Genomic DNA, 12,731 nt, shown 5'->3' on the forward strand with positions numbered 1-12,731 from the left:
GCGAGTTGTAGCGGGGTGAGCGGCGCGGCGCGGCGCGGCCGTCGCACGTGCGCTCCAAAGCGATCGCGGTGACGGCGGGCCTGGCCCCGCCGCTCTGCAGCGGAGGTCCCCGCCTGGTGCTGTGCGGCGCCTCCAAAACTCTGAGGCTGCCCCAAGCGCGGCGGCGGGCAGGGCCCTCTCCTCCCGCCATGTCCCACCCCCCTGAAAGCGGGGCTGCAGCCGCCGGGGTGCCCCGGTACGGCCGCCGCGGCCCCCTTCGGCATCCGCCGTGTGTCCCCGCGGCGGGGGATCCCACGGGCCCTGGCCTGACCTGGCACTGGCCCCTCCGCAGGGAGCAGGGAGGGAGGGGAGGTATCAACAGGTCTCAAAACGACCCTAGAAGGGTGAAACGGCTGTCGTCCGCGAGGATCCGTGCCCTGCTCTCGTCGGCTGGGCTGCGGAAGTCAGAGGTAAAACGTCAGGTATAGCGCGTGAACGCCAACCGACGTCCCGTGTACGCGTGTCGCAGGCCGGGGCGCTTCGGGGCGCGTGAGCCCGGAGGTGTCGAAGCCCTGCTTGCCTGCCGGCGAGGACCGAACCAGAAGCCCCAACCTCCCGCTTCCCGCAAGCGTCTCGGCGTGCGGGCAGGGGCGCAGCCATCTGCTCGCCTGCAGCGGCGCGCAGAAGGAGAGACCCACGCCGCGTCCTTCGTGCCTTCCCTTGCAGAGCGTCCAGCCCTTGTGCGGGGAGGGAGCGTGCCTGTTAGGAGACTGCCCGGCCCGCTCAAAGACAGGCTTTACAGATTGGATGTGGYGGCGGAGGGAAGGAAGGCGCTTTGACTCGCCTCTGGCTTTGTGTCACCTGCTAACAAGAATGTAAAGCCACGAGAAATAAAGGAAGGTGCTCGCAGCAATACGAGGACGAGGACGGGCTGTAGGAACGGAAGAGGAAGCAGCGAGGAGAAGCCACAGAAAAGCAGCAGGCGGCTGAGCAGGCTGAAGGGGCGCGCAGCACACCGGGGTCGGGGCCGGCCGAAGGAGGAAGCACGACCGAGTGGCCAGGAAGGGCTGCTAAGGAAGAGGAAAGTGCCGCTACCCCTTTTGGTGTCACGCAGCCGTGCTGTGAATCCTCACCCTTCGGCAGGTGTGAAGCCTGCTCTGGGGGCATCTGGTGCTACATCATCTACCAGCGCTCGCCCAGCTGATCGGCTCAGCTGGTCCTACCAATGGTAACACGAAAAGGACAACCTTACACCTTAGCTGCAGTGCAGAGTGACTACTTCGGTGCTGGCTGTGTTGCTCCTGTTTGATCAGCGTGTCCTCTGTGCACCAGCTCTGTCCACAGTGCGTCTAGTCCAGCTGGAGAGGGCTCGCAGCTGCAGAGGGTTTGATACTGCCTCGCCTCTGCCAGCTCACTCGCTTCCCAAATCTAACAGCTGTCTAAGTCACTGTGCAGTTTATACACGAGTCTTTTGGCAACCAGGTTCCTCTTTCTGTACATCTGTTTTAAAATTTATGATCATTTTTAGATAGAATTAAAATATTTGATACATTTTTGTTACAAGCTTAGATATCAATTAGCTAATCTATGCAAAACCTAAAGATTCGTTACCAGAACATTCTTACCTCACATTTATGGATCTTCTATACATATCCACTATTGTAACAGATGACTTTACATTTCCTGTGTATAAAAAGGCTACCTCTTCCTCCTGAGATGCAGCCACTCTGAAATGGAAATATCTCATCACTGTTGTCAGCAATACTTCACAACGGTGCTTAAATGTGAGAGAAGATAATTTCACACTTTGAAAGAGCAAATAAAGAGTAAATGCAAGTTTCTGAGTTAGGATTTTTCCATGCTGTCATGACCAACTTAGTCTTGCATATTCATCAGTCCCATAAAAATATGGGATTTTTATATAGCTACAGTTGATCAAGACAGGCAGGCCTTGGGTTTTATCTCTCAATCAAAACACAGTCTTAAAATTCCGGGTGTTTCCTGACACCAAAGTACCAGAACATATGTTCCAGGCCAAATCAATAAGAAGCGTGTGAGTTCTTAAGAAATCACAAATGTCAAATTCAGCTCTTCATTTTCTATTCCTGTAGCATCCAGGCCCCACCCTCTTGGCTTGTGCGGTTCGATACAGTCATAGCCTGAAGTGTAGCAATACAGGATTGAAATAATATCATAGTCACTAACAACCATTATTACACTTACTTTAATTTCAACAAACTGCTGTAATTAGTGACTTTCCTCATGGGAATGTTGTGAAACACATCTAATTATTCTCATACAGAACTTTATGATTCCCAGATAGTAGTTTCTAGGTAACTGCAAAATAAAACATTTTCAGTACTCTGAAGTTTCTTGTAAAAGAGACTTGGCATGTCCATACCTTCCAGGCACACGCAGCTGCAAGGAACATTTTAGATTCCTGTTGTCCTAGGACGTGCAATGATTGTACTTCAGTAACGAAGAATTCACTCTCGGCCAGACAGGCAAATAGTGTGCAGGGGCCGTTTCGCTTTATGGGCTGGCTTTTATCCCTGCAGAGCTTTGTAATGCCTGCTTACCAGCACGTGCAAAGATCCCAGCTTCCTTTCYGTCTTCTCTCATTTGACACTCTGTGTATCACTTTAAAGATGCAGRGAGGGAGTTACTTGTAGTAAACATAAGGACCTGGAAAGCCACGTGGGTCTTCAACGGGGAGCATGAGGAAGTGGAAGCGCGTGGTGTGCGCATCTACTCTTCAGTTAACGCCAGGCAGAATCAGGTTCTTTCTGAATTTTTGGAAGCTTGCCAAAACACATAAAGCCCAACTTTCACAATCTGTTTGTGGGACTTGTATTCTCTGTGTGTCTTACAGCTCTTGAAATCGTATCATTGTGACAAAATCTGAGGGATGTCTTTTTTGAAGCAGGTTTTTAGTCCTATTGGTGATAGAGAAAACCTTGAAAATGCCACCTCTATGAACTAAAAATCAGGAAGATAAAAGGAACATAAATATTAATACTTTTTAAAAGTTCATTTTTAAGGAAGGRTCATCTTATATTTTCTATCAGAAAAGGATATTAATCCTAAACTTGAGACCCTGGCAGCTTGTCTAGAKTTGGTATAAAGCTTTGAACATGATTCCTAGTTAAGATTAGATTCACCTAYGCTGACACATGAAATTGTGAATTACAAATGAGCCAAATTACACCTGACGGTGGTAATTCCTCATGCAGTATTCAACAGAAGCTAAGGGAAGGATATTTTTACTGCTGGGCTTGCTCTCTGAGGCTGTTTTGACACGCATTTAACACAACTGTTACCAGAAAGCATGCCCTGCCTCCGGCTGCTTATTTACATCACCAACCACCTATGCACTGGGACAACACAAATATTTGTACAGACCTGTGGTAAACTGGTTTGTGGAACTGATGAATGTGAAAAATAGCCATTTCAATTAGATAGCTGTGCATTTGAGTCTACACAGACAYTCTTTTTCTTCTACAGAGGCAGATAAGAAATATGCTGCATAATCTCACCAGCAGTCATCACATACTCCAAAACCATGCTGGCCTTTTTTGGTCTCTCTTGTAGGTTCTCTAATGCTAGAGACTCTTGCCAGACTGAAAACCGACAGAAGCTGGCACTGAATTTGAGACAAGGATGAACAAATAATATGGCTAATTTCATAATTAAATGTCCTAGAAATTGTTTTGCGTTGGAATTGGTCATTTTGGACTATCTTCCGCTTGTTTTTTTTTTCCAATAACATACGGTTTTCCAGCAYCTCCTTTAGCTGTGGTCATCAATGACTTTGCTCAACCACAATCCTGCTAGCGCACAAGAGAGTGTATTTTCTATAGCTGTCCTTCAGAAAGAGGCTGGTAACTTTGATATATATCTTCAATGCCGGAGTTATTTAAGTAGGAACAACAGACAGGTGTGGCTGTGTCCCAGGTTATGGTAATCTCACATGAGATGACAGTGTAAAGCACAAATAGCAAAACTGAATAGTTCACATTTGCTAGATTTGTTTGTTCAGAAATGACCTTTCAGAAATGATTGCCTTCCCCATAATTGTCATGTCCACAACGGTGAGCTGAGCTCTGTGTGGTACATCAGGCACAGACAGGAAACATACCATTTAAAGTCACTCTTTAAGGGYGCTACAAAGAACTACAAGTCATTTCAGATTTTTTTTTTTACTGAAGATCTAAATCATCAAAAGCTTTTTAAAAGCAATGATTAAAAATCATTGACCAAATGAATAAATTATGGTAAAGTAGAAAATAATATATTTTATCCTAGAAAGTTGAAGAGTGCACCCCTAGTATCAGGAAAGCATAATGTATGTTACAAAAAACCCCCATATTAATTCTGAACTTTGTCCCAAGCCATCTTTATGGCACAAATTCTGTTGTTGAGAGGTCATGATCTGCTTAAGGGCTGCTAACGTAGTGACTGTAGCTATTCAAATAGAGCAGAATTGAGTTTGCAGCTGTAAAGAATGTAGCATATTCTTCTTTAGTGTATTACAAGTTCGTAGCTCTTAAGCAAGAGTCTATACCCTAGATCCATTTTTGTGGTATGAATGGAGCTGCCACAACTTGGGTATTACCCAACATGAAACTTTGCCAGAAAAGCTTGTATTCCACCTCAACATCCAGTTGAGCCAGGCAAGACTCTTCAGTTTAATGTTATGCAGATATAATATAATGACAATAAAATTTATAGAGTTTATCTTTTGTGGTTTATCTTTAATATAACAGTGATTCAAGTAGCAAGCTACTTAATTCAGCAAGGCATGTATGCATGTGCTAAAACTTACAGATTTCAGTGGGATTTAAGTAGTAGCAGAAAGTTAGGCTCATAGTTAAAATTAAGATGAGCTTTAACGCTTCACTGAATCATAGCCCAGAATCCTTTATATTCTCCCCTGAGCTTAGCTGTCTTTATGGGATTCTTTTTTTTTTCCCCTTCCCTAAAGAGACACTCCTGTTCCCTTTTGTATCCCAGTGAAAACTGTCAAGGTCCGTCTGTCTCTAGGTATTTTTCTTTATCCTTTACATGAGTCTTTAGCACCTGAAGTAAGGGGTGCTCAGCGGAGCACTGTTCCAAATGTGGGCTCTTAGGAAGCTTCACTCTGTTACAATCCCGATGTGAAATAGGAAAACCGAGATTACACTGAGTAAAGGTTCCTTGCTCTTATCCTTTTATATCCTGCCCTTTTTAGCACCTAGATAAGCTTTGGACTGCAGAAGGACAAAGCTTTGCTTCCTTGCTTAGTGTCTGACATAGCATCAACTCTCTTTCACTGCTGATTCAAACTAGTGCTGTGGCACGTGAGTGGGATTGTTGAGCGCTGGCGTATGCACTGTCCTCATATTTCTGTTGTAATAGATAGCCAAGACAGGTAGCTGGAGGCAGAAGGATGTTCATTTGTTGCATGTTTCACAGAGTTTGTCTATCCAAAGTCTTCTCTTATGTTATTGCACAGTCTATTGATGCTCATCCAATATCAATTTGTTACATTAATTTTGTGGGGTGGCTTTACCCATGGAGGCATGCACATTGCCTTCATGTGTGAGAACTGTGGCTGACTGATGCTGTCAGGGCTACTGGAAAAAAAGTAAGAAAAAGGTGGTCTTCAGCAGAAGATCACTCCAGAAGACATCACTCATCTGGAACTTTGGTTGAATCCTGGCAAAATATACTTGTGGACTGCAGCTGTGCTGGAATCAGTCATGTAAGCAGACATGCTACATTAATTTTAGGTGATTATGTAGGATCTGTGTTCATGAACAATTTTGCCATACACTTAAGGGGATCAGGAAAAATCTTTATGGAACTTCATATACATTAGCACAAYGAGCCAAGGAGTCAAATCTAAAGAATGTATTTTGATATTCAATGTTAAGCTGTAAAAAAGACAAGATCAAAGGTATTGTTCTGTTTCAATAGGTATGGAAATCAAGAGGCATGGATGCCCCTTGACATCGAGAGGTATCAGTGTCAATAGGTGCTGATGCCAACTGATAACAAAATCCTTTTGAGATCGAAATCTCTGTATCTCCCGAGATCAAGGGGCATCAGTGCCTATTGACAGCGACTGMTATTGATAGGTATTGTTCCCTCATGATACATATACAAATGGATACTCATGGAGGCCTCTTGATATTGAGAAAGGTTAGAGTTGGTAGTTGCTGGTGCTTATGGAGAACAAATCAGTCCATGAAAGAAAGCTGGAGAAGCCACTGCAGATCAAGAGCTACCTGTGGCTATCGGTAGGGATCAATATCCAGAAATGTCATTCCCTAAAGATACATATGGATATCAATACTCATCAAGGCCCCTTGATATTGAGAATGGTCAATGTCAATAGTCACCAGTGTGTACCAAGAAAAAAAACTGATCTGAAAGTGAAAGCTACAGCTGTCAGTTGTGACCGAGAGGTATCAAYGCCTATTGAGAGGCTTCCAGTTAGGAGTGCAATTGGTTTACAGATCCCTATGCATTGCAGGGTTTTGGTACCAGTCTTATATACAGTCTCAGTTGTGTGCAATCTACTGACTAACAATTGCCCTTGGGCTTTTCGCAGAATCACAGAATCAAGAATGGCTGAGGTTGGAGGGGACCTCTGGAGATCATCTAGTCCAACCTCCCTGYTCAGCAGGGTCACTTAGAGCATGTTAGACAGGATCGTGTCCAGGCAGGTTTTGAAGATCTCCAGAGAAGGAGACTCCACAACTACTCTGGGCAGCCTCGTCCAGTGCTCTGTCACTCTCACAGGAAAGAAGTTCTTCCTTATATTCAGRTGGAACTTCCTGTGTTTCAATTTGTGCCTGTTGCCTTGTCCTGCCACATGGCATCAGCRAAAAGAGTTTGGCCCCATCCCCTTGATACCCTCCYTTCAGGTATTGGTAGACATTGATCAGATCCCCCCTCAGTCTTCTCTTCCCCAGGCTGAAGAGGCCCAGCTCTTGCAGCCGTTCCTCATGGGCAGGTGCTCCAGCCCTCTGACCATCTTCGTAGCCCTATGCTGGGCTCTCTCCAGTAGCTCCATGTCTCTCTTGTACTGGGGAGCCCAGAACTGGACAYGGACTCCAGAGGTGGACTCACCAGGGCTAAGTAGAAGGGCAGGATCACCTCCCTCCACCTGCTGGCTACACTCTGCCTAATGCACCCCAGGATACCATTGGCCTTCTTGGCCATAGGGGCACATTGCTGGCTCATGGTCAATTTGTTGTCCACCAGAACTGCCAGGTCCTTCTCTGCAGAGCTGCTTTCCAGCRGGTCAACCCCTAGCCTGTACTGGTGCATGGGGTTATTCCTCCCTATATGCAGGACCTTGCACTTGCCTTTGTTGAACCTCATGAGGTTCCTCTCAGCCCAATTCTCCAGTTTGTCCAGATCTCTCTGAATGGCAGCACAACCCTCAGGTGTATCAGCCACTCCTCCCAGCTTGGTATCACMGCAAACTTCTTGAGAGTGCATTCTGTCCCTTCATCTAGGTCATTGATGAATAAGTTGAACAAGACTGGACCCTGGGTGACGCCACTAGCTACAGGCCTCCAACTAGACTCTGCCACTGATCACAACCCTCTGAGCTCTGCCTTTCAGCCAGTTTTCAGTCTACCTCACTGTCTGCTCACCTAGCCCACACTTCCTGAGCTTACCTATGAGGGTGTTATGAGAGACAGTGTCAAAAGCCTTGCTGAAGTCAAGGTAGACATCTATTACTCTCCCCTCATCTACCCAGCCAGTCATGCCAAMCTAAAAGGCTYTCAGATTGGTTAAGTGTGATTTCCCCTTGGTGAATCCATGCTGACTAGTCCTGACCACCTTCTTTTCCTCCATATGCTTGGAGATGACATCCAGGATGAGCTGTTCCATCACCTTTCCAGGGATGGAGGTGAGGCTGACCGGCCTGTAGTTTCTTGGGTCCTCCTTCTTGCCCTTTTTGAAGACCGGAGTAACATTAGCTTTCTTCCAGTCCCCAGGTACCTGTCCAGTTCTCCTTGACCTTTCAAAGATGATGAAGAGCAGCCCYTTCTCCTTCTCTTCTTTTCTGCCCTTTCTCCTCCCTAAGCCCTAGGAAGTGGAGACATTTGGCAGACTATTCAGGAGAAACTGCTGTGAGTCWCAAGGGAGGTAAATTCTCATGGGGACTATGCATCAAACCCACAGTTGTGGACTACCAGGCTTGTCTGCTGGGCATCAGGACTCGGGTGATGATAGAAGCAATGCTGCCCAGAAGGTTATCTTGCAGGCCCTAGAGCCCTTGCTTTGCTTAAAGAAAACATGTAAGAGTTTCAACTATGTGCCCCTTACCAGACTGGCCAAGGCAACTTCATGGGAGCACTTGCARGCAGCATTTTCACCAGAAGAAAATCTGGTCCCAGAGGCAAGGGATGTTTTGTGCAYCAAGGGAGAGCAGTAGGCTTCTGAACTTGGCCTCCTAAGGTCCAAAGAGTCACCTGACAGGTGGGTTACTCTGTGCACGTGGTGGGGATATTTAGCTATTGTAAAGCCTGAAAGAAGCACAAAGCTCATGTGCTTGTGACTTTACCATCCCTCCCAAATTCTGTTTAGGAAAATGCAGCTCCAAAAGGACTCTTTTGGCCCCTTCCCTGAGGGATCTGTTACATGATCCCGGGTGTTTCTAGAGAATCCACAGGCCAGAGACATCACACAAATGTCACCCCGGTGGACAAGTTCCAGCTGAAGATTTTGTTATTGTTGGTGCCAACAGGAATCCAGACAAGGCTGGAAAGCCGGCTTCAAGGCTCTTCTCCTGGCAGTGCCTCTGAGCATGCCAGACTTACCAGGCCAAAGGGCTGCTCTCTTATTCTGGCTAACAAGGCCATGAGGTGCTGGCTGTATGGGCCTATGACTGTGCCCCAAGTCGCTACTGAATGTGTGGTTTTTTTGGAGCTTTGGAGATCATGGCTACTTTTCCCAGAAGATGCAGAGACATGCTGGCACTTTGCCATTTGAGCAGAGCAGGAGCTACAGCCACAGCAGTCTGTCTGCCTGGAAGTCCAAAGCAGCCCATAAAGTGTGTGTATGCTGCAGGTGAGACTAAGCAGGGTGTAAGCAAAGGAAGGGGTCCAGAACAAACAGACTGTGGAGGCTGCAGCATGCATCTAGGATCAAGTAAGCCACTGTAGGCATATCCCAGGTTCCTTTATAAAGGTTTTTCAGCTCTTGTACCGGCAGCAAGAACTTGTGGCTGATCTAAAGCTCGGCCTCTAGCTTAACTACTGCAAGACGCTTCTGCAACGCTGTGGGACGGAAAAGGAAATCCAGCATGCTAATTTCGGTATGCTGATTTCTTTTGTTTCCTTTCAGGGCATGTTTAATGCCAGTACTGCTCTTCCCATCACAGTCCTTTGGGCTCTCTTCCACACCCACTCCCCCCACACTTTTCCCTCATGGTAGACTTGCAGGTAGACTTTCAGGCAGCAAAGACCTTTGCTCTAACCCCCAGCAGCCTCTGCTGTCACATTAGCACTCCTGCCAGTCCTTGCTCAGAGCTGGACAGTCATCCTTTGCATCACCTCCTTCCCCTCTCTGCCCCCGTATCCATCCTCCTTCAGTGCAGCAGCCCCACTGAGTGCAAGGACAACCTTTCGTGCTCCAAGTCTCATCTGCACTCCCACATTCTCATGAAGGAAACCTCAAGGACAGCCTGAGCTGGGAAACCATGGGATGATGTGACCTTAATGGAGGGCAACTCTCTCACAGCTCCTCTCTCAGCCATAGGTGCTGTGCGTTACACGCGGACAGAAAGCACCAAAACAGCCCAACCATTTTATTATTCTATTTAGAATACGCACCGGAATCCAACTCGAGCTGTTGTGGAGATTTTCATTTTCCATGGCAAGCTCATCCTTTTTCTTGCTTTCCCTGAATGGGCTCTGCCTGCCTCTGGGCTTGGCTCGTCTCCGCTGGAGGCAGCAGCAGTATCGGCTAGTGCCGCTTCTCTGCAATGGGGACAGCGGGTTTCAGGAGACAGTACTCACTGCTAGGAAGGAGGAGTCCCATCAAGAAAGCTTACAGCAGACATCTCAACAGAGTACTCTCAACAGCTAACCAGGCCTGGCCTCCACAAAACTATCACTACAGCTACTTCATCGCCAAGAGCAGCCATCTGGTAAAGAAGGTTGGAGAAGAGCAACTCRCTGTTTTCTCTTCCTCCGCAGCAAAGTTACTATACAAGCCTACAGCATCACAAACTGTGGGCAAGTCAAGACGGAACTGCAGACTGTGGCAATGAATACCCAGTGGTTCTTTTGTAGGTCTCCATGACCTGCAGCCTTGGCATCCTGCTCACCACCGAAACCTGGAGTAAAGGGGACCATTCCCTACATCACTGTGTTCTGCACTGCTGATGCTCTCCCTCCCATGTGGCTGGCATGCCCAGGAAATCTGATACTCCTCATTGTCCCTGTCACTGATTCTGGTACCTTAGCACAAGAGCACAGAAAAGACCATTCACACGCCTCATGGACAACAGCCCAACAGCTAGGGAAAGCCTGTATCATCACTACTCCTAACGGTGCCTCTGGGCTTAAGGGAGGCAGTGTTTGCTGGGGACCCTGGAGTCACCTGCCATAGAATAGGAAAACAAAAAAAATATTCCAGAACGCACAAGGAAAGGAGGAGGCACTACTTACCCATGAGGTCTCCCTGGGGCTCAAGGGAAGGATCCAGCTGAGAGGCATATCATCTCCAAACACCAGAGACAAAAGTCATCTTCCAAAAGCCGCTCCCACCTTGTTTTAGAACACTTCCGATGATGCTCTAGTACTTTCAATAGGCTTCTTAAGATTGCAATGACACCGAGTTGAGTGTGGGACGTATAATTACACCAAAGCACTTGTTTTGCCCTTCCGCTCACAAGCATTTGGCAAATGCTTAGCAGGTGCCTGCACAGGCTCCAACCAGCTAAAAATGGAGCATGCAGGGAGATGCTGGGGCAAAGGATGCCCTGGACTTCACACAAGCTGTAAACTTCACCCCAACAAGCCGGCTGCCTTTGCTGCAGGCGCTGTGAGCAGCACAAGGCCGGAGCAGCTGGCAAACACCGCTTTGCCATGCAAACGCCCCAGGGCAGATCTCCAAAGCCCTCCCTCCCCAATCCTTCTCAGCTCTTTTGCATCTAGGAGCATCGTCCAAGGACTTCAGACATTTGCCTCATAAAGAGAATATTGAAAAATCTTGCTCATTCCATGGAGTGAGTAAATCTTGACCTCTTATCCCTGGCATGCCCCTGAGGACAAAGATGGCACCCAGCTGAGAAGCTGGCAGGCCACTGCCTACAGGAACACCTGTAATACAACACACACAGGATTTCATTACAGTTACTATATCAGATGTACAGTTACGTTACAGATTAGATTACAATTACTACATTCTGCAGCAGTGAATTGCAGTGAACGGAAGGGACATGGGGGGCACACATGAAGGCCAAGAGTCTGCTGGCTGCAGAGGGGTCAAGGGGACTTGTTGGCTGCGACCTGGCACCTCCCAAAATCCTCTGTCAAGGTGCTATCAAACACCCCCCAAGCAACCCCAAGACAAACGCATGGCCCCTTCACACTTTCTTCGAGGGAGGTCTCTGACGTACCCCRGGGAAATCAGAACTCAACACACAGGGAACCTTTAGCACCGGAGGACAAAAGGGGTCGTTTACCTTCCTCACGTGCAGAAGCCCACTGGCCAGTGGAAGACTGAACCAGYGCTACTACTAACTGTTCCTCTGGCCTTCCAGCAGGGTGTTGCAGACCTTGGGATCACCCRGAGGGCACGAGAAAGTGAGGAAAGTGCTTATTTTGTCAACGGAGCCCCTGCTGACTGTTCACCTCCACAATGTCCCAGAGGCTCCAATGCAGACTCCAGAGCAGGAGATGGATTGCCATCCCATACGGCCACAGCTTTAACCAAACTCGCGTGGGAACGATTCCCATTACATATATTGCCATATACTCCCTGCAGATTTGAGTGCGAGTGAATGCGCAGGCCACTTAAAATTACCCCAAGGCACTTGTCTCGCCCGTCCGCTCACAAGCATCTTGCAAACGCTTATGGGGTGCCTGTAAAGGCACCGTATCGGTGCAACAACTGAAAGGCTGCCCAGAGCTGCCGGGGGGAAGGATGCCCTGGACATCACACAAGCTGTAAACTCCACCCCAACAAGCTGGCTGCCTTTGCTGCAGGCACTGTGAGCAGCACTAAGACTTCCCAAGGGAAAGCACACCGCAGCCGATTGCTGAAGGCCTCCCAAGTCCCACTCTACTCTTGGGTGTGTGAGCATCAGCCAAGGACTTCGTCAGGTGCCCTATGTAGGATGTTGGAACGGTAAAAGCTTGTTCTGGGAAGTGAATACAGGTAGACTCCTTACCCTGGGGATCCTCCCGAGGCACGAGACCTGGATATGGCCAAAAAGCTCGGTGACCCTTGCCTACAGGCAGAGCACAAACCCAGCACATCGCTGACAAMTTCTCCCCCTCCGCACAGCAGTTGCACTGAACGGAAGGGGGTCCAGGCAATGACATGAGACATATTCACAGGTCAAGAGTCTCAAAGCTGTGGAGGGGCAGGCATCACCTTTTGCCTGGCACCTGGCAGCTCTCAAAGTAAAGAAATGCTCACAGACTACCCCTGGCAGCCACACGGGCCTCAACAGCTCTAGGATGACCCGTAGAGGAAGCACGATGTACAATTGCACGTGAACTAAATACTACAAAGGA

This window comes from Rhea americana, unplaced genomic scaffold (assembly GCF_003343005.1).
Source record: "Rhea americana isolate MKP2758 unplaced genomic scaffold, rheAme1 scaffold_7, whole genome shotgun sequence".
NCBI lineage: Eukaryota > Metazoa > Chordata > Aves > Rheiformes > Rheidae > Rhea > Rhea americana.